General features: G+C 42.5%; 1 pseudogene; it reads left to right on the top strand.

Annotated features, from left to right (window-relative positions):
• Positions 1–26,998, top strand: part of LOC111954799 (unconventional myosin-Ig-like) — an 81,289-nt pseudogene that overhangs the window by 29,183 nt on the left and 25,108 nt on the right.

Below are 26,998 nucleotides of genomic sequence, written 5' to 3'. Positions count from 1 at the left end.
CGGACACATTGGGGACAGTTTTTAGGTCATGTTGAAGGACTGGATGCCCTGATTGTTAGTCCCAGGGGGACACCTGTACCCAATCTGACCTACCGCCTCTCCTCTCCTCGTTCTACCCTTCCCAGTCTAACTGCCTCCTTTCTCAAGTCTGATGAACTGAGCTAAAATTGTTGTGCTGGTGTGAGTGTGTGTGTGCGTGTGTGCGTGTGTGTGTGCTCTGTTTCACTGTATTCATCCTGCAGGGGGCAGTGAATGAGAGACAGACCACAGAACACTAAGAACAATGCATGTCTGCATCCCAAATTCCCTATATAGTGAACTATGAGCCTTGGTCAAAAGGAGTGTTCTTCAATGGAAATAGGGTGCCATTTGGAACAAACACATGCCCATTCCCTTGACAAGAATATGTGTCCCTTAATGTGTCCCAACAAGCTCCTGTCTGGCACACAGAGGTAGCACAATGACACACTGTTTTGTGTCCCAAATGGCACCCTATTCCCTACATTTATAGGAAATAGGTTACTAATTGGCATGCTGCCACTATCTGTGCACTTTAAAAACTTTAGTATTATGCCGTTTTAAGAGTTTAATAGTCTCTTTCTGTAGGACAGACGCTCTGTGAGTTTGGCCGAGCTAGACTTTAACGATGCATTGATATTCTAATCGGCTTGGATGTATTTCTGCATGATTGCACAAGGCAGATTCAGTCCTCTTTGGGATGGCTATGTTCCACTGAGTTCTGTACAGTCTGGTCCATGCCAAGTTGTCTAYAGAGCAAACTTGGGAAAAATAAGTATTTCTAATGTTTGTCACTATATTGCTTTTGGACTCTTACTACTATTATGACCAGTATAGGTTATGCTGTCTATTACAGGAGCTGTACTATGTGATACTACTGTTTGTATTGTGAGAGCGGTACTATGTGGTTACAGTATCTCCTATACACTACATAGATGCGGTAAAGAGGTCAATGGAACTCGACCAAAACAATGGAAATGCCATGTAAATGCGTAGGGGAAAGGGCCGTGAAGATCCTGAATCTCCTCGTTGCCCTCAAGCAACATTTGCCTACTACTAATATTTAAGCTATTGTTTATATGTGTATTTCACACTATGTTGAGGTAAGAATCTGAGTATAATGATTGTATGGATGTCAACCACAATACATGTTCATGTCATCGTCAYCAAGCAACTGCATTGCAGTTAAAAACAACTTAGACTACCACCACTGGTTTCTGTATGCTAGCTATGCTACCAACTTATACGAACAAGAGTTAGCATTTAGCAGTCACTTCTTCATAACACGAACAGGGACAACTTCTAAATGTTATGCAGCGAAAACAGCCCAAAATCTCTAAATCGGACTTCAGTAACCACATTGTGGGCCTGTTACAGTACATCAATCATGATGGATTTGACGAATATCCACTTTGTTAGATCAGATTTGTTGAATGTGCGGCAATTCTATCTTCTTCTTCTATCCCCCGCGGTCTGCATTCCATTGACCTCTACTGCATCTATGACAGTGTATTGTATCCTGTTGGACTGTGACTGTGTTCGCTGTATTGTAAGAGCCATACTATGTGTTACTGCACAGTATACGACTGTTGTGTATTGCAGTATTACAGTATTATATTAGAGGATTCTGTGTGTTGTATTCTAGGAGCCATACTTATTGACTATGTATTATTCTGTGTATTACAGGAGAGGTACTATGTGAGACTGTACTACACAGTATATAACTATGCTGTTAATGACTTTGTGTATTGTATTGTAGGAGCCATACTATGTGCGCTGCATCAAGCCCAATGAGATGAAGTCTCCCGTGCTGTTTGACGACGCCCGATGCCAACACCAGGTGGCCTACCTGGGCCTGCTGGAGAATGTCAGGGTGCGGAGGGCAGGGTTCGCCTACCGCCAGCCCTACGCACGCTTCCTACAGAGGTCAGAGGTCATGCACACCCTGAGGTCTAACGTCATTGGGGCGAAAGCTTTACATTAAGAATTAGTCATTTCTCAGCATTTCTCAGAGTCAATGTCCATGATTTTAAAAACATTCTGCCACAGTATTCATGTGAATAACAAGCTTTATATGACTGTGTTCAACCATGTGTATAACAGAGGAATTTAAATCTGTCCAATGTCTAATCCTAGCCTCAATGCAACTCTGTTTGTTCTATCATACCAACTCCTTGTCACTCATTGTCATGTTTAGCACAACTGCCTGTATCTTGAACTCTTCGTCTTTCCTCCTGTGTGTACTGTAGGTATAAGATGACGTGTGAGTACACCTGGCCCAATCACCTGATGGAGACAGACAGGGAGGCAGTGGAGGCTATCGTTACGCAGCACGGTTTTCAGGACGACGTGGCGTATGGACACACCAAGCTGTTTGTGCGAACACCTCGGTCCCTTTTCACGCTGGAGCAGGAGAGAGCTGCGCTCATCCCCATCCTGGTGCTGTTCCTACAGAAGGTAGGGACCCCTAGTGGCCGGAGGCTGTACAGACAGTAAAAGTTTACAAACTGGGTTGTGTTCAATCAATGGGGAGAAAATGGTATATATCTGTCTTGCCAAATGTAAATTTTCTCCTGTTTGGTTTTACTGAACAAACCCCTGCTTTCAGATACTCCACACATAATTCTATGGCATTTATCCTGAATTTCCTGTTACTTTCATAGACCAAATTATTCATGTATGTATGAAAACAGACAGAGATGCATTTAATTGTCCAAGGACCCATGGCATTGACAGCTAGTCCTAATTAAAACCCCATTGACAGCTTGCGTGTCAGAATGTGAATCACACAGCAGCATCCACATCTTATCAAGACCTCTGCATTTAAAGGGGCAATCCGCAGTTGAAACAATAATAAAGCCACTGTTTCAGTAAAAAGCTGAGGGATGGGGCGGTAGAAATGTAACCACTCTCAAATTCATAGAAAGACCTATGGATGCAAGGACTGACCATGAACGATATTTTTTCTTACATGTAAAAAATGTTTTGCAAACAGAGTAAAACAAACTTATTTCATATTTTAGGTTCTGATGGGGTACGACAGTTGAACTAAGCTAATTCGGTATTTATAAGTTATATTCTTAAAGAATCAATGGGTACATATCATTAATTTACAAGTCCAAAAATGGATGTTGCAACTGCAGATTGCCCCTTTAAAAGAAAAGCTTTTAATTTGTCTCCAGCTTGATGATGATCTGGCTCCCAGTCACAGCTTGAGTCCCAAATGGCATTATCTACCTTTGTAGTGCACTACTTTTTTTTACCAGCGCCATTGGAACAAAATAGGGAATTGGGTGCCATTTGGGATGTGTTATATTAAACTCAGTGTGATTCATCTGCTGAGTCAAGTGGAGATCGCTCTGATAACAATAATTGGGATAATGAATGCGATCAGAGCCATCGTTACATTACATTTCATTAATTATTCTCTTCTTCTTGCTCTGTGATTGTGAATTAAATGACCTGCTTTTCTCTCTGACCCAATTCAGGGATTGCGTCCCAAATAACACCCTATTCCCTATATAGTGCACTACACCGTATGGGCTCTGGTGAAAAGTAATGCACTATATAGGGAATATGTTGCAATTTGGGACGTAACCCGGATGAATCTATCTGCAGCTAAGCCTCTCTAACTGGTACAGAACTTTGTTTGGAACTCAGCAGGAGTCTAACCCAGACAGTCTCTGGACAGACTTTGATTTGTCCCACACAGAAAAATCAATGGTGTACATTTAACTCAGAAAGTGTTAAATGTACACTATTTTCAGTGAACATGTGAGCCCTGCTGAACTGGTGTTAAAATAACACCTTTGAAAGAATTAAAGATTTAACTCTGTTGCAGTGTTCCTCATTTAACTTTTAAAGTGTTCATATTAACTTGATTGTGATGTTTGCATAGCTCTACTGTAGAGTGATACGCAACACTTACAGTGTAAAACATAACACTTGATTTAGAGTAAACTGGACTCACTTTGCTTAGTGCTAATGCTGTTACACTTTCTCAGTGTAAGAAATTAACACCTGTCGTGTTACAGTAAATCATTTTGGGGTGTTGTTTTAACACTGTCTGGTCTAAAGCCTGATTTGCACATTTCCCAGGGTGCCTTTTCTTTTCGAGTGAATTGTAGAGTTATCATCCATGACTGTATCTGTTATTGACAGAGATATGGTTATTGAATTCTTTCATTTTAAAGACCTGTGGCTTTCATTAAGTGAGTACCTAGGCAAATGTTATCATTAAAATTGAACTCTATGACAATACAATACTTATATCATTAGGCTTTACTTTGATGGCCAAGTTTAATCCTCACACAGTGCTGTTAGGAAATTCCTTGTCACATTATGCTGGTTTGTAAAGTGATGTGTAATTCATATTGGATTTCAGACAGAGTTATGATATCCAGCAGTTGGGATTTTTATTCACCTGCAACCTGCATTCAGAATGAATGCCAAGGTTAGGAAAGTTGATAAGAAGACTACTTAAACCGTTTAAACTGGAACAACCATTTCAGTAATGGGTGCAATAAATCTAACCAACTGATTGGATTAGTTTAGAAAAATGTATGTTATTTATCCTTTTGTAGCATAAGATTAATCAATCAATGTACATGCAAAAACAGAGACATTAAAAACAATCCTAAAGAATATATTTTACAATAGAGCATTCTGGGAAATATGATAAGGATGGGTCTGGTTTTTATGGGACTGTTTTACTCTCCAAAGTGTAAAACAATAACTCTGGTTATTAACACCAACACTGGGGTTTCATTTACACCACTGGGTGTCAATTTCACTCTTACAGAGTGAATTTAACACCTAAATCAACACTAGAAATGTTACACTGAAAAATTAACACTGGCAAATTTGCTTTGCAGACTTTGATTTGACAACTAGTCTACCTGTCACCCTTCTTTCTTCTTCTTCCTCCTTTGTTTCACATTTTATTAGTATTTTCCTAACTTGCTACTTCAATTACTCCAAAGCCCCATATACTACCCACCACTGCGACCTGTACACTCTCGTTGGCTGGCCCTCGCTTCATACTCGTCGCCAAACCCACTGGTTCCAGGTCATCTACAAGACCCTGCTAGGTAAAGTCCCCCCTTATCTCAGCTCGCTGGTCACCATAGCAGCACCTACCTGTAGCACGCGCTCCAGCAGGTATATCTCTCTAGTCACCCCCAAAACCAATTCTTCCTTTGGACGCCTCTCCTTCCAGTTCTCTGCTGCCAATGACTGGAACGAACTACAAAAATCTCTGAAACTGGAAACACCTATCTCCCTCACTAGCTTTAAGCACCAGCTGTCAGAGCAGCTCATAGATTACTGCACCTGTACATAACCCATCTACAATTTAGCCCAAACAACTACCTCTTTACCTACTGTATTTATTTATTAATTTATTTTGCTCCTTTGCACCCCATTATTTCTGTCTCTACTTTGCATTTTCTTCCACTGCAAACCAACCATTCCATTGTTTTTTTTAGTTTTTATTTTACTTGCTGTGTTGTACTCACTTCGCCTCCATGGCCTTTTATATTTTTATTTATTTATACATATATTTGTTTGCCTTCACCTCCCTTATCTCACCTCACTTGCTCACATTGTATATAGACTTATATATATATTTTTTTTCACTGTATTATTGACTATATGTTTGTTTTACTCCATGTGTAACTATGTGTTGTTGTATGTGTCGAACTGCTTTGCTTTATCTTGGCCAGGTCGCAATTGTAAATGAGAACGTGTTCTCAATTTGCCTACCTGGTTAAATAAAGGTTAAATAAATAAAATAAATAAAAAATTGAGTGCCCACTGAAAAGTGTGGACCCGTATAGACACTGGAACAACACTGACAGTATGGATTTAACACTGGAGAATTTGCTGTGCTCCATCTCTCTCCCACTCTCACTCTCTCACTTTCTCCATCCCTCACTCTCTCTTTCGCTCTCTCTCTCCCTCCCACCCTCTCACACCTAGGTATGGCGCGGGGCACTGGCGAGGATGAGGTGCCAGCGTATGCGTGCCATCTATGCCATCATGGGCTGCTACAAGCGCTACAAGGTCAAGGCCCACTTCTGGGAGGTAGAACGACGTTTCACCAACGTACGCAACATGGCTGACTATGGGAAGAGCGTGGAGTGGCCCACGCCGCCGGCAGCCCTCGCACAGTTCGACAGCATCACTCAACAGCTGCATCGCAGGTCAGTCAGCCCCCATAGTTACCACAACGAGAAATAGAATGTGCATGCATTTATATCAGGGGAAAACGACTACCCCCTCTCATTGAAGCCACGAAGTTCAAGGCCGACCGCCGTACTGCAGGCATTGTTAGTAGAAAACACCATCCTCCATTATAGTGAATGGAAAACTGGCAATCTTCATGTAAATAAAAATATGTTTAGAAGACAATCATGGTACCAATAATTGCTTCTAATACACCAGATGTATGTCCTTGAACCGATTATTTTTCAATCATACACAGAAGATATTTTAAGGATCTTTTAGTTGCTAATGGCAGGCTGCAGTACCTCGGTCTGCCTTTAATTTGGAGTTACTCAATGGGAGGGGGAAGCACGGAGCTAGCCTGCAACGTCACTTTCTGGATGTCTCCATGAGACTCCGACTTCATTTGCCTTCAATGCGCTATTGAGTCTTAAAATAAGAATGAATGGTGTCACGTGATCAATGGCTTTGTTCGTTTATATATAGTCATTGGTATATATATGTCTGGGGTCACTTAGAAATGTCCTTGTTTTTGAAAGAAAAGCTATATTTTGTCCATTAAAATAACATAAAATTGATCGGAAATACAGTGCAGACATTGTTAATGTTATAAATGACAATTGTAGCTGGAAACGGCAGATTTTTTATGGAATATCTACATAGGCGTACAGAGGCCCATTATCAGCATCCATCACTCCTGTGTTCCAATGGCATGTTGTGTTAGCTAATCCAAGTTTATCATTTTAAAAGGCTAATTGATCATTAGAAAACCCTTTTGCAATTATGTTAGCACAGCTGACAACTGTTCTGATTAAAGAAGCAATAAAACTGTCCTTCTTCAGACTAGTTGAGTATCTGGAGCATCAGCATTTGTAGGTTCGATTACAGGCTCAAAATGGCCAGAAACAAACAACTTTCTTCTGAAACTCATCAGTCTATTCTTGTTCTGAGAAATGAAGAATATTCCATCCGAGAAATTGCCAAGAAACTGAAGATCTCGTACAATGCTGTGTTCTACTCCCTTCACAGAAGAGCGCTAACTGGCTCTAACCAGAATAGAAAGAGGAGTGGGAGGCCCCGGTGCACAACTGAGCAAGAGGACAAGTACATTAGAGTATCTAGTTTGAGAAACAGACGCCTCACAAGTCCTCAACTGACAGCTTCATTAAATAGTACCTGCAAAACACCAGTCTCAACGTCTACAGTGAAGAGGCGACTCCGGGATGCCTCTGTCCAGTGTCTGTGTTCTTTTGCCCATCTTAATATTTTATTTTTGGCCAGTCTGAGATATGGCATTTTCTTTGCAACTCTGCCTAGAAGGCCAGCATCCCGGAGTCACCTCTAGCTAACACACTGTGCCATTGGAACACAGGAGTGATGGTTGCTGATAATGGGCCTCTGTATGCCTATGTAGATATTCCATAAAACAATCTGCTGTTTCCAGCTACAATAGTCATTTACAAAATTAACAATGTCTACACTGTATTTCTGATCAATTTGATGTTATTTTAATGGACTTTTTTTTGTTGCTTTTCTTTCAAAAACAAGGACATTTCTAAGTGACCCCAAACGTTTGAACGGTAGTGTATATTTTGGTAACTACAGTAAGGAAGTCTGTAATTATCTTAGTGGGCAGAACGGCACGGCACATGTTCTTTCTTCACTATAAAATGTAGTTACTGTTCATTTCAGGCCTATACACAGGTTATTTTTTATCTTATCTGACAGAGTGGGGTTACGAATGAATGACAGCACTTTTTTCTGCAACGTCTTTAATGTATTCTCTGTTATACATGCTTGTTCCCAGGTGGCGTGCCAGGCAGATAGTGAAGAACATCCCTCCGTCTGACATGGGGGAGGTGAGGGCCAAGGTGGCTGCTCTGGGGGCTCTGAGTGGGGAGAGGAAGGACTGGGGCTGTGGCCGACCCTGGGAGAGGGACTACCTGTCTAACGTGAGTCACAACACGTTAGCTGTATGTCAAATGACCTCCTAGCTCCTCCTTCCAGCATATTGCTTCCACCTATCCAATTCTTTCATATCTACAGGAGTGGCCAGAGAATAGGGGCAAGGGTTTGAATTGTAATTCAACAGTTGGCTAACATACTCACATGTCTTCCTATCATCATACCTTGTTTATAGTATTTCAACAAATAGTAAAATGTGAAAATGAAAGTAGTATCTGTGTCACGGAAGATGGAGAAGGCAACTTTAACAACAGCTTCCTGCAACGTTCATATTCTGTCCCCATGTGTTGGCCCCAAGTACAGTTCTGTAAAAGAACTCTAGACGGCACTGTACATTGAAACACCAATACAACATCATACACACACTCACCCGGGAGAGGATATATGGATGCCTGGTGCCCAAAATGTATGACGAATGGGGATAAATGGAGCTACTTCGCTACTTCCCTCTCCTTATTGCAGGACAGCGGTGCTCGGCAGTCCGCGAGTGAGAGCTATCCTACTCGAAATATAATTAAGCGGGATGGAACAAATTGGCCACGTAGCTACCGCCAGCAACATGTGATACAGCTGCCCRGTGGGAAGCAACAGTGGGAATTGGGAATCACCTCGATACAACACCGTTGTACTGGTCATTTGCTTGTCATTACGTTAGCTAATTGGCATGTCATGGTGACATCTAGATGGTGTCCAATACTGCAAGTTATTTCTCCCTGGCCCATTGAAAGAAACATCACTTTCCTTTACAAGTTTTAACTAGCGCCATTCTGCTGTTGTTGCCAGATAGCCAGCATAAACTAGCTAGCTGGGAAGGGCTCATCATCAGGACAACTGACTGAATCCAATCCGTTGCTCTCCACTCAACACTCAGCTGCACGACGTACTGTACATTATCAATGTGGGCACCTGGCGTGTCCATATTCACCTCATTGTCAACGGAAGTCCTCCACAAAACAGAACGTTTTGGACATTGTTTTGTTTCCATGTTCATAAATAAGGTGAATAGACTCTCCCCACTCACCCTGACTAGTACATGGGGAGATGGGGTTCCTGAAAATACAATGACATCATTGAGGAAGCATTATTTACATTTTTTTATTTAACCTTTATTTAACTAGGCAAGTCAGTTAAAAACAAATTCTTATTTACAATGACGGCCTACACCAGCCAAACCCGGACGACGCTGGGCCAATTGTGCGCTGCCCTATGGGACACCCAATCACGGCCGGATGTGATACAGCCTGGAATCGAACCAGGGACTGTAGTGACGCCTCTTCCGAGTGGGGCTCCCGAGTGGTCATCCATCCCATGAAGGAATTATTGTGATAAACTACATGGCTTGCAGTTGCCATGTGACTCAATTTGACTGCTTAAGTCAAAGGCAGCCACAATCCGTCTCATTTTAATGGGTCTCACTCACGCCTCGCTAACGGGTTAATCCAATGGCGTTTGGTCTGTAGAGCCATGAAGGGCCCTCTAGGTATCATATTAATCACTCAATAAATCAGTCAGTTAGTTAGTCCTCGAGTGGTCTGTGGATTGCGTCCCAAATGACACTATTTTCCCTACATAGTGCACTATTTTTCACCAGAGCCCAATGAGCCCGGATAAAAAGTGTAGATTGGGACATCATTTTTACATATTGCTGTTCTTCAAATTCCTAAATAAATTCCCTTTAGGCAGGGCAGTAGATGTGGAAAAGCTATGTTAAGTTACAATACAACTACACTGCCATAAAAGCCATGACCCATCTCTAAATGCTCCTCAAAGTCAGTGTCTAATATCATGTCCCTCAGGATGTGGTTTTTGCTGGTCTCAGAATATCAGTGATACAAGCTTGAAAGAGGAGGTTATAAACAGTGTTATGACTAATGAGGAGATGCTGTCCTAGCTGGTAGCACTGTAGATGGTGGCAGAAGGCTAACGGTGTCGTGTAATATTAGCCTTGTTCCACCATCCTGATCTCAACATATGAAACAAGAGCGCAGCAATCAGGATGGTGGATCAGGCTGGTGTAATATTGTTTGCATCCCAAATGGCACCCTGTTCCCTAGATGAGCTCTATGGTCAAAAGTAGTGCACTATATAGCGAATAGGGTGCCATTGGGTGCCTGGTCAAAAGTAGTCCACTTTAAAGAGAATAGGGAATGGGCCCCGGTCAAAAGCACTATATAGCGAATAAGGTGTAATTTGGGATGCATGCCTAATGTGTGCCTTTGTAATGTGTCTCTTTGATTGCAGGTGAGGGACTGCCCTCAGACCAGCTCTAACTTCCTACGGATCTCCAAAGAGCTGAGAAACAAAGACCAGTACAACCAGGTCCTCTTCTCAGGGTTCTGTAGGAAGGTGTGTTACAGTACCATAGCCTACTGTACTGCCACAAAGAGTGTCTTTCTCTCTCTCGTTGTTGTTCTGTGTCTCTCTGTGACTCTCTCTCTCTCTCTCTCTCACTCTCTGTCTGTCTGTCTGTCTGTCTGTCTGTCTGTCTGTCTGTCTGTCTGTCTGTCTGTTGTCTGTCTGTCGTCTGTCTGTCTGTCGTCGTCTGTCGTCTGTCTGTCTGTCTGTCTGTCTGTCTGTCTGTCTGTCTGTCTGTCTGTCTGTCTGTCTGTCTGTCTGTCTGTCTGTCTGTCTGTCTGTCCTGTCTGTCTGTCTGTCTGTCTGTCTGTCTGTCTGTCTGTCTGTCTGTCTGTCTGTCTGTCTGTCTGTCTGTTGTCTGTCTGTCTGTTCTGTCTGTCTGTCTGTCTGTCTGTCTGTCTGTGTCTGTCTTTAGCACTTTAACTTTAGATATAGGCTCAGTTCCAGACACAGTACAATATAGTAAACCTGCCAGTACATATCCACTGGACATACCACAGCAGTAGTGGGTACTGACCACTTGACCTCCTTATCAGGCTATGAGATAAACCATTTTTCAGAAGACATGGCCCCACATCCAACCTAGTTATTATGACTATTTAATTACCATCCTTGTTGGATAGGTGTGTCGAGAATGCATGAAATTATATAAACTATAAACTCATCATCTTCAATAGATATTTTTTCCTGACATATCTGTCCTGGATTCTGTTTTGTCTGGTTTAATCTCCTGATATATTCTGAAGATGTAGAACAGAATAGAACATAGAAAAGAAATGTAGAATGTGCTTGAATGTGTTTGATATCTCCTCTTGTTCCCTTGTTCTACCCCACCCTCTCTATCTTGCTCCCCCTCTCACTCTCTTTCTCTCTTTATTGCTCTCTCTGTCTATATCTGTCTGTCTCTCTCTCTCTTTTGCTCTCTCTCTCTATCTCTTCGTCTCTCTCAGGTGAATCGGTTCAATAAAAGCACAGACCGAGCCTTGTTTATTACGGAAAAACATATTACAAACTGGACCCCAAAAAACAGTTCAAGGTGTTGAAAAGACTGCCTCTAGAGAGTGTGAGTACTGGCTCAGAAGAACTTCTACACACACACACCACACACACACACACACACACACACACACACACACACACACACACACACACACACACACACACACACACACACACACACACACACACACACACACACACACACACACATTTACACAACAACAGCAACAACACACACACACACACACACACACACTTTAGTCATACAACCACACGTATACTTCATTTGATCACTCTTTTGTTGCTGATAATTGTTCTGCACAGCAGGAAATGCAAACGTATTATTCAAGGTTTAAAAAGGCTTCTAAAGTTTGTAATTTCCACTTTAAAATGCCAGACTTTATTTGCCCTAACAAAAAATGTATCAACCCCTACAACAAATGGCAATTAATTATAATCCACATAATAATTCTAATTTCCTCTTGCTGTAGGATTATTTTCCTGCTGTAGCAAACTGGCTCAAATTAATTTCAAACTGGCTCTGTAAACTTTCCCAATGTGTCAATGCACATACGCTCTCTAGTCCTTCCCTTGAGTTCCCACTTTACACCCTCTTATATCCATTGCCTTGGTATTACTTTAGAACATGAGAGGCGTCCCAAATGGCACCCTATTCCATACACAGTGTGCCATTTAGGATGCAGATATGAACAATGGTTGTGCCCTCTGTCTGTATGTGTGAGTTAAAGTGACCCAGGTCAGATGAGAGAGGGAGAGAGTGAGCGAAGTAGGAAGGGAGAGAGGGAAGGAGGGAGAGGGGGACAGATGAGAGAGGGAGGGAGTGAGCGAAGTAGGAAGGGAGAGAGGGAAGGAGGGAGAGGGGGACAGATGGGAGAAAGGCTGAGGAGCGGTACTGTGCTGCACAAAGGAGGGACGTGTGTGTGTTTTCTGTGTGTATGTGTGAGTGTGTGTCTTCGGTCACAAAATGCGGCACTGCAGTGTGGGGCGGGCCCGTCTCATTTCAGGCGCTGATCTGAGAAATTGGATCAGGGATCTCTCTGGGGCGCGTGCTCACAAGGATAAGGAGGAGCCTGGAATAGAGAGGGAGGGAGAGAGAAAGAGAGCGAGAGAGAGAGAGAGAGAGACTGAGACCGAGACCAAGGGAGAGAAAAAAGTGACCGTGAAAGACATAGAGAAAGAGAGAGGGAGAGGGAGAGGGAGAGAATGAGAAATGGAGTGACAGGGAGAGAGAAACAAATAAAGAGAGAGAGAGCTCCATGTGGGACATGACGTGTGTGGCTGGGACAGTCTCAATGACAGTCAGTCAGGTACTGTACTGTACAATAGACCACCACACTACTCACAATACGCACAATGTGTCTGTGTGTGTACACACACAGTGTGTTTTGGCCTGGAGGCTGTGCATGTAATAGAACAGACTGTAGGTTTAGGTAACAGATCAGGCAGTTAATTACACAGTATTACTTATTAATGAGGTACAACACAGCTGGACATCAGTTAGGATAGAACACAACCATGCCATGGGGGAGAAACAGTAGAGCTGTAAAGTTATCCAAAGCAATATCACTACCCCATTAACCTATAGGATAGCTATAGAGTATGGCTTAGTACTATAAATCACTTTCAACTGAGTTTTATTTAGAATGTATGAATGACAGGACACAAAGTTGTGTTTATGGTGCGAGTAGCTCACAACTAACTGTCTGACTCACGACATTACAATGTAGTTCCCCATGGTAACGTACTAGAGCTCACGCATTGTAAATGGGTCAGTGCTATCTGGTATCCTTGTGACGTCCCTACCCTAACCCTAACCTTAACCATAAGCCTTACCTAAGCCTAACCATATCTTTAACCCTTACTTAACCATTTTAAATGTCAACTTCAATGGGGTGACATCAGAGTTGGGTCGTCCCAAGGATCCCGTTTAGACTTTTCCTTTGTAAGAGGAAGTGGAAGACAGGATTCAACAGAGAATCTCTTTCTACTGCTCTGTGTGATGCATGTATGTTGTGACAGGTAGTATGTCTGCCCCATTTAGCATGATGCCCAACAAAATAGTAATACCTCAACACTGTTCTCTACTATGACTATGTCTGCGTCCAAAATGGCACCCTATTCCCTATAAAGTGCACTACATTTGACCAGAGCCCCATGGGGAACCATCAAGGGAATAATCCAATCTCCCCTAGCACACACGCACACGCACACGCACACGCACACACACACACACACACACACACACACACACACACACACACACACACACACACACACACACACAGAGACCACAACAAATGCATCATGGATAGAGAGAGTAACCTGTGTTTTGTTTTAGGAGGAACTATGAATGTGTGAGCCTGTGTGTGTGTGCATGTGAGTCTGTGTGTGAGCATGCGTATGTGKGTGTTKGTTTCTGTGTGTATCTAACCCCTCTATGTTTGTCTATCCCCCAGATGACAGGCCTGAGCATCACTGCAGGCGTTGACCAGATGGTGGCGCTACACACCTCCTCCCAGGATGATGTCCTTCTCTACATCCAGAGAGGAGAGCTGTGCCCCAACCAGGACCGCATCGGGGAGCTGCTGGGAACGCTCATTGACCACTTCACGCGGTCAGTGGCCACTGTCAGGAGGTGTTGGGTTGAGATTGGGATTGGGTTTAGACTACAGAGGGGAGCAGAGTTGAACCAAGCCAAACCAAATTTTACTGAGCTAGCCTGGTTAAGCATTAACTGTAGTCAGTGACGACCTGTTAGCGTGGTCAAACCAGCCTGAACAATGGTGAGTGCAGCATTCAGGCTGGTTTAACTATGCTACACAGGTATTGCGTTGGGTAAAGACTGGGATTGGATTTAGACTACTTTTCAAGGGCTTTTCACACTACTGAGCCGAGCCGAGCTGTACAGGTCACTTCTCCCAGATTTTTCCCAGGATTCGAACTGGCAAGGTTGCTGGCTCGCCTCTCTAACCTCTAGGCTACCTGCAACCCCTATGGTATTTATCTCTGTTATAGTTACAGTACCAGTCAAAGGTTTGGACACACCGGCTCATTCCAGGGTTTTTCTGTATTTTTACTATTTTCTACATTGTAGAATAATAGTGAAAACATCAAAACTATGAAATAATATAAATGGAATCATGTAGTAACAAAAAAATTGTGAAGCAAATCAAAATAGATTTTAGATTTTAGATTCTTTAAAGTAGCCACCCTTTGCCTTGACGACAACTTTGCACACTCTTGGCATTCTCTCAACCAGCTTCACCTGGAATGCTTTTCCAACAGTCTTGAAGGAGTTCCCACATATGCTGAGCACTTGTTGGCTGCATTTCCTTCACTCTGCGGTCCAACTCATCCCAAACCATCTAAATTGGGTTGAGGTCAGGTGATTGTGGGGGCCAGGTCATCTGATGCAGTACTCCATCACTCTCCTTCTTGGTCAAATAGCCCTTACACAGCCTGGAGATGTGTTGGGTCATTGTCCTGTTGAAAAACAAATGATAGTCCCACTAAGCGCAAACCAGGTGGGATGACGTATCGCTGCAGAATGCTGTGGTAGCCATGCTGATAAAGTGTGCCTTGAATTCTAAATAAATCGCCAACAGTGTCACCAACAAAGCACCCCCACACCATCACACCTCCTCCTCCATTCTTCACGGTGGGAACCACACATGCAGAGATCATCCATTCACCTACTCTGCGTATCACAAAGACGGCGGTTGGAACCAAAAATCTCAAATTTGGACTCTTCAGACCAAAGGACAGATTTCCACTGGTCTAATGTACATTGCTTGTGTTTCTTGACCGAAGAAAGTCTCTTCTTCCTATTGGTGTCCTATAGTAGTGGTTTCTTTGCAGCAATTCGACCATGAAGGCCTGATTCACGCAGTCTCCTCTGAACAGTTGATGTTGAGATGTGTCTGTTACTTGAACTCTGTGAAGCGTTTATTTGGGCTGCAATTACTGAAGCTGGTAACTCTAATTAACTTATCCTCTGCAGAAGAGGTAACTCTGGGTCTTCTCTTCCTGTGGTGGTCCTGATGAGAGCCAGTTTCATCATAGCGCTTGATGGTTTTTGCGACTGCACAAATTTTCTGGATTGACTGACCTTCATATCTTAAAGTAATGATGGATTGTCATTTCTCTTTCTTATTTGAGCTGTTTTTGCCATAACATGGTTTTGGTATTTTACCAAATAGGGCTGTCTTCTGTATACCACCCCTACCTTGTCACAACACAACTGATTGGCTCAAATACATTAAGAAGGAAAGAAATTCCACAAATGAACTTTTAACAGGCCTCCCGAGTGGCGCAGTGGTCTAAGGCACTGCATCGCAGTGCTACCTGTRCCACTAGAGATCCTGGTTCGGGTCCAGGCTCTGTTGCAGCCAGCCGGGGGAGGGTTTGGCCGGCAGGGATGTTCTATCGTGCTCTAGCAACTCCTGTGGCGGGCTAGGCGCAATGCACGATGACATGGTCGCCAGGTGTATGTTGTTTTCTCCGACACATTGGTGCGGCTGGCTTCCGGGTTCAGCGGGCATTGTGTCAAGAAGCATTGCGGCTTAGCTGGGTTTTGTTTCGGAGGACGTGTGGCTCTCAACTTTTGCCTCTCCCGAGTTCGTATGGGAGTTGCAGCGATGAGACAAGACTGTAACTACCGTCGGGTGACGCAACTTAGGAAATGGCAGCCTAGTTTTTCGTACAGCACAGCGGTTGGGTATTTCCCCCCCTAATTTCAAGTAATTACTCTGAGCATTTTATTAGCTTACGCAAAATGGAAAAGGGGAAAATAGGAAAATGGTCGCGGAGCTACAACAACAGCCCRTAACAAGACAGCAGAAGATATAATCGTTGATGAACCCAAGATGGCTAATGCTAGCGCAAATAAGATAGCAGCAGCAAAATAACCCTCATTTCGTGAGGTGATAAAGGAGGAATTGCGCGAGGCGCTCACAGGCTTACGAGAGGAACTTTGAGAAGATGTAAGAAAATAACTAAATGAGTTCAACAAGGACATTAACCAGAAACTTGAAGAAAACAAATCTTGAAGAAAACTTCACAGCATATCAACAAGAATTTGGGACGCAGAACAGCGCATTGGGGAAACGGACACATGGAACTCCGCAGTCAAGGAAATACTTGAACAGTCACTGAAAAACCAACATGCACTAAAGGCAAAAGTGACAGAACTCGAAGGTTTCTCACGTCGAAACAACATTAGACTTTATAACGTAGTAGAGGGCGCAGAAAAGGACTCTATGCCCAAATTCGTGGAGGGTCTATTCAAGGACATACTTGAAGACGACACGGACCTGGGAATGGAGAGAGCACACCGAGCTCAGGCCCCAAAACCCCCCAGCGGCACCCCACCAAGATCAATAGTCGTACGGTTCCTAAAATTGTCAGTCAAAAAGAAAGTCTTACATGCAACCTGGAAAAAGCCTGTTAGCTTCCAAGGCCAACAAGTGTTCTTTGATCATGACTACGCGGGAGAGATACTGAAAAGAAGGAAAGAACACACCCCCATTAAGAAAGCACTTAAAGAAAAGGGTATACGCTTCCAAACACCATTCCCTGCAAAAATGCGGGTATTTCTGGAAAATGGCCCGGTTACATACTAGCATGCAGACGAGGTGGCTGAGGATCTGAAGTCAAGGGGCATCTCAGTGGAGTATACCGCTAGGAGAAAGGCGGCATCACCGATCCCATGGATCGTTATCGACAAGCAGAGCCATGGAGAAAGAGGGAAACCACCTCGGCGAGAGGACCTTCACATCCGAGAGAGACTCAGGCATTTCCAACGGGAAGATGGAAGACACTGAATCAGATTTAACTTCTTTCAGCTAGGGGGCAGAATTTTTATGTTTGGAAAAATAACGTTCCCAAAGTAAACKGACTATTTCTCAGGCCCAGATCGTAGAATATGCATATAATTTACAGATTAGGATAGAAAACACTCCAAAGTTTCCAAAACTGTCAAAATATTGTCTGTGAGTATAACAGAACTGATTTTGCAGGCGAAAACCTGAGGAAATCCAACCCAGAAGTGCCTTTTTTTTGTRAAAAATCCCTGTTTCATTGCCTGCCCCTCCTCCATTTAAAGGGGTAACAACCAGATTCCTTTTCCAATGGCTTCCTCAGGCTGTGACCAGGCTTTAGACATAGTTTCAGGCTTTTATTTTGAAAAATGAGCAAGATTTATCAAAACGAGTCAGGTGTCCTTTGATTAGTTCCTGCGCGCGAGAGGGGTAGCTCGACATTTTCTTTCTCTCTTTTATTGAATAGGTTACCGTCCGGTTGAAATATTAACGATTATGTATGTTAAAAACAACCTGAGGATTGATTATAAATGTAACGCCCGGGGTGTAGTGGGGAAGAAGTCAGGCGCAGGAAGCAGAGAGTTCAGGGTAGCGTACTTTTATTCCACCACAATAGTGAACAGACGCTGACCAAAACAAATGCCCCAAACACGGGGGGACTTAAAACAGTCCAGCAAAACCCAAATACACAGACAACCGTGACATACAGCCGTGTACAACATGTACATCGAAAATAATCCCGCACAACCAGCAGGCGGGCCGGCTGGTAAATAAAGCCCAACCAATCAACCTAAATTACACACAGTTGAAACCAATAAACATACAAGGGGAAAAAGAGATCAGTGGCAGCTAGTAGGCCGGTGACGACGACCGCCGAGCGCCACCCGAACAGGAAGGGGAGCCACCTTCGGCAGGAGTCGTGACAATAAAAAACGTTTGACATGTTTCGAACATTACGGATACTTTTTGGAATTTTCGTCTGCCTTTCAGGACCGGAACGAGGCTGTGGTTTTCTGAACATAACGCGCAAACCAAATGGCGGTTTTTGGTTATAAAACTAATCTTTATCGAACAAAAATAACATTTATTGTGTAACTGGGAGTCTCGTGAGTGCAAACATCCGAAGATTATCAAAGGTAAGCGATTAATTTTATTGCTTTTCTGACTTTCATGACCATGCTAATTTGGGGCTAGCTGTTCTTACTGTTTTGTCTAGTGATTGATAAACTCACAAACGCTTAGATTGCTTTCGCTGTAAAGCATATTTTCWAAATCTGACACGATAGGTGGATTAACAACAAGCTAAGCTGTGTTTTGGTATATTTCACTCGTGATTTCATGATTATAAATATTTTTTGTATTATTTTTGAATTTGGCGCTCTGCAATTCAGCGGCTGTTTACGAAAATGATCCCGCTAAAGGGATCCGTGCGGCAAGAAGTTATCAGAATTAATAGTTACCGCGAGCTGTTAAGACGTTAAGACGTTGGGTTGTTACGGTTGACATTGCAATAGGTAAAATATCTCCCCTATTTTCCCCCAATGCTGAACAAGGGTGAGTAGCCAAAAGTCTGTGTTCTCTATGAACACACGAAGTAGCATCACGTTAATAACATATATATTAGCAAAGGATTAATGACACATCGACAACGGGGTGACAGAAGGGCATATCAAGGGGAGGATTCATGATATGCACGCATGACCGATATAGTTTACACTTGTAATTAACCGATGTGTATAATTGACAAAATAGGCGCCCTTATTATTTTTGGTTCCAACAGGTCTTGTTTGTGACTATGTCACGCATTTTCATATCAGAGCGAGGGGCCCCTCCTGCGGACAGGATCATCCCCTCAAACCCCAGAGACAAGAGACAGTCCTCTGACATGGCAGTCCAAATACCAAAGTATTTTCCCACTTTGGTTTACTTTATTATCGTTCTTGATTTTTCGTTCATTTTTAGTCTCAAGATAAGCAGGCAGATATGGTGCACAGTTTTTAAAAATGTATATCGATGCATCATCGGGAATTTAAGGTCATAAGTCTCAATGTAAACGGACTGGGGAGTGCCAACAAGAGAAGTAAGGTAATAGCAAAGATGAAACGGGAGAAAAGTTGACATACTATTCTGGCAGGAAACTCACTTATCCACACCTGAACACGAGAAACTCAAGAAAATGGGATATAGGAATACTTTTTTTTCTTCTTACAAAATGGGTAGAAGGGGAGTTGCAATCTTGATCCCAAATTCAGTTAATTTTGAGTTTATGTCAGAAATAAATGACAAGGAGGGCAGATTTATACTTGTTAAATGTAAACTGGATAACAAGGAAGTTACATTATTTAATGTATACGCACCCCCAGGGAGTGACATGGTCTTCTACAGGAAGGTGTTTGATTTAATTACCACAGAAACCTCTGGCACTCTTATCTGTGGAGGGGATTTTAACACAATTTTAAACTCAAAATTGGACAGCACAAATCAAAATAGGAAAATGAGTCTAGTTGCTAAAAAGATCAATAGGATATTGCAGGATCTAGGACTACTCGATGTATGGCGTGACACCCACAAGACCGATAAGGAATATACTTTTTACTCAGCCCGCCACACTGAATACTCCAGGTTAGACTATTTTTCCATGTACAGTGCAGATAGACACAGGCTTAAGGATTGTAGGATCGGGCAGAGCGACTTATCAGATCATAATGGAGTTTACCTTACTCTACACCTTGATAGCAAACCAAGAAATACTATATGGAGACTTAATACAAGCATGCTGAATGATCCAGCATTCAAAGAATCAATAAAGACAGAATTGAACATCTATCTGAAGAATAACGATAACGGGGAAGTTTTTCCTGCTACATTGTGGGATGCAGCTAAGGCGGTTATTAGAGGAAAGATCATAGCCACATCATCTCTCAAGAAAAAGATTAAAGCACAGAAACTGCTGAAATTACAGGAAACACTAAGAAACTTAGAACGATCTCATAGTCAATACAAAGATCCTCTTATATTATGAGAGATTCAAAAGGTAAAACAGGAAATTTACCAGATTTATGGAGAAGAAGTAGAGAAAAAGCTCAGGTTCCTGAAACAACGATTTTATGAAGCAGTCTCAAAGACAACCAAATTACTAGCATGGAGACTCAGGAAACAACAAGCACAGAATACCATTTTCAAAATAAAAGACCCCAAAACAAAGAAGATCACATGCAAATTAGATGAAATACAGAATGCATTTGAATCATATTACACAAATCTGTACAAGCAATCTGTACAAGGCAGATGCACAGACAATAGAGCATTTTTTTAACTCACTTGATCTCCCCTCAATTGGGACAGAGCAAAATGATAGACTAAAAATTAATAAAGCAATATCTCAACTTAATAGAAATTAATAAAGCAATATCTCAACTAAAAGTAAAAAAGTCTCCAGGCACTGATGGCTTCCCTTCAGAATGGTTCAAGACCTTCAGAGAACAACTAACACCTCTACTTAAGGCCTGTTTTAACTGGAGTCTGAGGGAGGGGGGTCTCCCACCGTCATGGAGAAAGGCCATCATATCTGTAATCCCAAAAGAGAGCAAAGATAAGAAGGAATGCAGTTCATATAGACCTATCGCAATTCTTAACACGGATTATAAACTATATGCATCAATATTAGCCAAAAGAATGGAGAACATAATCCCAGAATTGATTGACGGAGATTAAACTTGTTTCATACAAAATAGGCAGACACAGGACAATATAAGGAGAACACTACATGTCATGGACCACATTACTCAGAATAAGACAAGTGTCACGTTCTGACCTTAGTTCTTTTTTTATGTCTTTATTTTAGTTTGGTCAGTTTTTCTATGTTTTGTTCTGTTGTTCTATTTCTATGTGTTTGGCCTAGTATGGTTCTCAATCAGAGGCAGGTGTCAGTCGTTGTCTCTGATTGGGAGCCATATTTAGGTAGCCTGTTTTCCTTTGTGTTTTGTGGGTGATTATTTTCTGTTTCCTGTGTCTGTACCATACGGGACTGTTTCGATTTTTGTTTCTTCATTCACTTTGTTATTTWGTATTTTTGTAGTGTTCAGTTTTATATATTAAAATGGACACTTACCACACTGCGTATTGGTCCGATCCTTGCTACTCCTCAGACGAAGAGGACGAGAACCGTTACAACAAGTGCAATATTAATCAGTCTAGATGCAGAAAAAGCATTTGATTCAGTGGGATGGGATTACCTATTCCAAGTTATGGAAAGATTTGGTTTCAACAAAGAAGTGATAGAGTGCATTAAAACACTGTATATGTGTCCGACCGCTAGAATAAAGGAAAAAATGAACATTTGTCACGAATGATAAAATTAGAGCGAGGGGCAAGACAAGGCTGTAATCGTTCACCCATGCTCTTCCCCTTGTACCTCGAACCATTAGCACAGGCAATAAGACAGGACCCAACCTTAGAGGGAATAACAATAAGAAGCATACATGCATAAGATATGCATGTATGCTGATGACGTTCTGTTATTCCTTAAAGACCCAGGCTCAAGTGGACCTAGATTGATGGATGTTTTACAAACATTTGGAACATATTCAGGGTATGTGCTTAACATACACAAGACCCAAGCCCTAGTATATAATTATACCCCACAGGAAGAGCTGAAGAGTAGGTATAACTTCCACTGGACCTCTTCATCCATTAAATATCTTGGAGTATATCTACCAAAAGATACATCCAAACTTTATCACATGAATTACGATCACATCAACAAGAAAATAAATGATGACCTAGACAGGTGGAACTCACTTCCCTTAGATCTTAGTAGTAGAATTGAAACAATCAAAATGAACATCCTGCCGAGGTTACTGTATTTGTTCCAGTCACTGCTGATAGAAATCCCGCCTAAACAGTTTAGGGATAAACARATATCAAGGTTTATCTGGAACARTAAGAGACCAACAACATTACAATTACCAAAAAACTGTGGGGGTGTGGCCTTACCAAACCTAAAAGATTATTATGTGTCAGCCCAATTGAGACCTCTGGTGTGTTTGTGCAATTCAGAATCCAAATCCAAATTGAAAGACATGGAGACTACTTTGACAGAGACACCCATACAGTCAGTTTTGGGAAATAAGGACATGGTAATAGAAATATACAGTAAACAAAATCWGWGGATTAATTTCTCTCTGAAGACATGGTTTAGGGTAGTTAAGCAAAATCATTTAGACAGAGAGGTCAAACCGCTGAGTTGGCCCGCATACGACCCCAGCTTCATCCCTGCAACTCAGGACAGCAGATTTAAACAATGGACGCAGAAAGGCATCACATCATTCAGTACAATTATAAGGAATGGGAACCTAGATAACTTCCAGGACCTAAGTAAAAAACATGGCTTGGATAAACAAGACTTTTACAGATACCTACAAGTTCGACACTATTTCTTAAGGGAGATAAAAGGGACTGACCCTCGAGCACCTCCAAAATTAATCCAAGTATTCACTAACGCATACAACTTGGGGAGTAACAAAAAAACTATCTCAAATCTCTACTTGGGTACTCAATCCTCAAAGAAACATTCTACAAACTATATTAAAAATAAATGGGAGGAGGAACTTAACATTGAAATAACTGATGAAACATGGTTGAACATATTAGAGACTCAACAAAGCTCCACCAACTCAAGATCATGGAGAGAATTCTGTTGGAAGAATGTTATACGTTTCAACACCTAAACTGAAATCAAAACAGACTGGCTCACCACACCCTTGTTGGAAAGAATGCTGTCTATTGAGGGTGGATCACTCTCATATCTTTTGGACTTGCCCCACAATCTAAACCTACTGGGGAGAAATAAGATCTAACATTGGAAAAATAATGGGATTTTACATAGAACAAACATTCATTTCTTTGTACTTGGGTGAAATACCTGATAACTTACACAATAGAGAAAAGTACCTCTTGAAGGTCCTACTGGCAGCCAGTAAAAAGGCTATCACTAGGAAATGGCTACAAAAAGACCCTCCCACAGTGACACAATGGATAGACATTGTAAAAGAAATACACCACATGGAGCGTATGACCTTTGCTTTAAGAACTCAAGAGGAGAGAGGTCAGGAATACTGGGAAAAATGGGTTTCGTACTTGGAAATGGTSTAATTCAAAGATGTCAATGTAACTAATATGATGAAGGTATGATCTTTTTTGTTCTTTTATTTGACTTTATTTGTACTTTCTTTGTGTTCCTACTATAAAAACGAAGTATTAAAAAGAAGACTGTAACTACCAATTGGATACCACGAAAAAAGGGGTACATTTTTATTTTTTATTTTATAATTTAAAAAAAGACTTTGCACTGCAGAAATATCTAACAAGTACTCTTACAATTCCACAACAACTACCTAATACACACAAATCTAAGTTAAGGGATGGAATTAGAATATGTACATATAAATATATGGATGGGCCATGACCGACCGGCATAGACCAGATGCAATAGATGGTATAAAATACAGTATATACATCTGGGATGAGTAGTGCAAGATATGTAAACATCATTATTAAAGTGGCATTAATGAAGTGACGAGTGATCCTTTTGGCCAATGATTTCAAGTCTGTATATAGGCAGCAGCCTCTGTRTTTAGTGATGGCTGTTTAACAGTCTGATGGCCTTGAGATAGAAGCTATTTTTCAGTCTCTCGGTCCCAGCTTTGATGCACCTGTACTGACCTCGCCTTCTGGATGATAGCGGGGTGAACAGGCAGTGGTGGGTGGTTGTTGTCCTTGATGATCTTTATGGCTTCCTTGACATCGGGTGGTGTAGGTGTTCTGGAGGACAGGTAGTTTGCCCCGGTGATGCGTTGTGCAGACCTCACACCTCTGAGGAGCCTTACGGTTGTGGGCGGAGCAGTTGCCGTACCAGGCGGTGATACAGCCCGACAGGATGCTCTCGATTGTGCAACTGTAGAAGTTGTGAGTGCTTTTGGTGACAAGCCGAATTTTTCAGCCTCCTGAGGTTGAAGAGGCGCTGCTGCGCGCTTCTTCACAACGCTGTCTGTGTGGGTGGACCAATTAGTTTGTCCGTGATGTGTGCACGAGGAACTTAAAACTTTCACTTCTCCACTACTGTCCCGTCGATGTGGATAGGGGTGCTCTCTGCTGTTTCTGAAGTCCACAATATCATCCTTTGTTTTGTTGACATTGAGTGTGAGTTATTCTCCTGCACCACACTCCGAGGCCCTCACTCCTCCTGTAGGCCGTCTCGTCGTTGTTGGTAATCAAGCTACCATGTAGGTGTCGTCCAACACTTGATGATTGAGTTGGAGGCGTGCATGGCCACGCAGTCGTGGGTGAACAGGGGTACAGGAGAGGTCAGAACGCACCCTGTGGGGCCCCAGTGTTGAGGATCAGCGGGGTGGAGATGTTGTTACCTACCTCACCACCTGGGGGCGGCCGTCAGGAGTCCAGGACCCAGTTGCACAGGGCGGGTCGAGACCAGGGTCTGAGCTTGATGACGAGTTGGGAGGTACTATGGTGTTAAATGCTGAGTGTAGTCGATGAACAGACTTCTCACATAGTATTCCTCTTGTCCAGATGGGTTTAGGGGGTGTGAGTGTGGTTGCGATTGCGTCGTCTGTGGACCTATTGGGTCGGTAAGCAATTGGAGCGGGTCTAGGGTGTCAGGTAGGGTGGAGGTGATATGGTCCTTGACTGTCTCTCAAAGCACTTCATGATGACGGAAGTGAGTGCTACGGGGCGTAGTCGTTTAGCTCAGTTACCTTACTTTTTTGGAACAGGAACAATGGTGGCTTCTTGAGGCATGTGGGAACAGCAGACTGGGATAAGGATTGATTGAATATGTCTTAAACACCCAGCAGCTGGTCTGCGCATGCTCTGAGGACGCGGCGGGGAATGCCGCCTGGGGTGCGTTGCGAGGGTTAACACGTTTAATGTTTACTCACCTCGGCGTAGTGAAGGAGAGCCCGCAGGTTTTGGTAGGGGCCGTGTCAGTCGGCACTGTATTGTCCTCAAAAGTCGGCAAAAAAGTTATTTAGTCTGTCTGGAGGCAAGACATCTGGTCCGCGACGGGGCTGGTTTTCTTTTTGTATCCGTGATTGACTGTAGACCCTGCCACATACCTCTTGTGTCTGAGTTGTTGAATTGCGACTCTACTTTGTCTCTATACTGGGACTTAGTTGTTTGATTGCCTTGCGGAGGGAATAGCTAACTGTTTATTTGGTATGTTTCGGTATGCTGGTTAAAAGCAGTGGTTCGCGCCTGGTTAAAAGCAGTGGTTCGCGCTTAGTCCAGTGAAGTTCCTTGATGGCCATCTTGGTGTCTGCTTGAGGGATAATGTACACAGCTGTGACTATAACTGACGAGAATTCTCTTGGTAGGTAAAATGGCCGGCACTTGATTGTAATGAATTCTCGATCGGGTGAGCAGAAGGACTTGAGTTYGTGTATGTTGTTATATTTACACCATGAGTCGTTAATGATAAAGCATACACCCCTGCCCTTTCTTTTCCCAGAGAGATGTTTATCTCTGTCGGCGTGATGCATGGAGAAGCCCAGTGGCTGAACCGATTCCGACAACATATCCCGAGAGAGCCATGTTTCCGTGAAACAGAGAATTTTACAATCTCTGATGTCTCTCTGGAAGACAACCCTTGCTCAAATTTTGTCTACCTTSATRTTGAGAAACTGRATATTGGCTAGTAGTATACTCGGCAGCAGTGTGCGATGTGCAGATCTACGGAGCCTGGCCAGGTGGCCGCTTCRTCTRCCCCTTCTGCTTTGTTTTGGGTCGACTACTGGAATTAGATCCATTGTCCTGGGTGGTGGTCCGAACAGAGGATCCGCTTCGGGAAAGTCATATTCCTGGTCGTAATGTTGGTAAGTTGACCTTGCTCTTATATCCAATAGTTCTTTCCGGCTGTATATAATTAGGCTTAAGATTTCCTGGTGTAACAATGTAAGAAATAATAGATAAAAAACAAAGTTCTGCATAGTTTCCTAAGAACTCGAAGCGAGGCGACCATCTCTGTCAGCGCCATGCTCAAAAGTCTGACCAGAAGGCCGCTCCGTCTACCTCTCCTGCGGCGACATTGTTTTTGGTCAGCCTCTGGAAACAGTTTGAATGCCTTGGGTGGTTCGATAAAAGGATCCGCTTCGGGAAAGTCGTGGTGCTGGTAAGTTGACATCGCTCTGATATCCAATAGTTCTTCCCGGCTGTATGTAAATAACACTTAAGATTTTCTGGGCTAACAATTTAAGAAATAATACATAAAGCTGTCATCAAGGCAAAGGTTGGCTACTTTGAAGAATCTCAAATATTGTTTAACACTTTTTTTGCTTACTACATGATTCCATATGTGTCATGTCATAGTTTTGATGCCTTCAATATTATTCTACAATGTAGAAAATAATAAAAAATAAAGAAAATCGCTTGAATGAGTCATTTTTGACTGGTACTGTATATGATTCAGATTCATGACATTCATCACTGCCATATTTAAATGTGATTCAGTCATCGTCAGACTGATTGGAAATTCCCAGGCAGCCAACCAGGCAGTGTTCACACGTAATAAGATGTCTTACCAA

Source organism: Salvelinus sp. IW2-2015, linkage group LG30 (genome assembly GCF_002910315.2).
Source record: "Salvelinus sp. IW2-2015 linkage group LG30, ASM291031v2, whole genome shotgun sequence".
Lineage (NCBI taxonomy): Eukaryota > Metazoa > Chordata > Actinopteri > Salmoniformes > Salmonidae > Salvelinus > Salvelinus sp. IW2-2015.
Note: the sequence above shows the minus strand (reverse complement) of the source record. Positions and strands in the feature narration are given on the sequence as shown.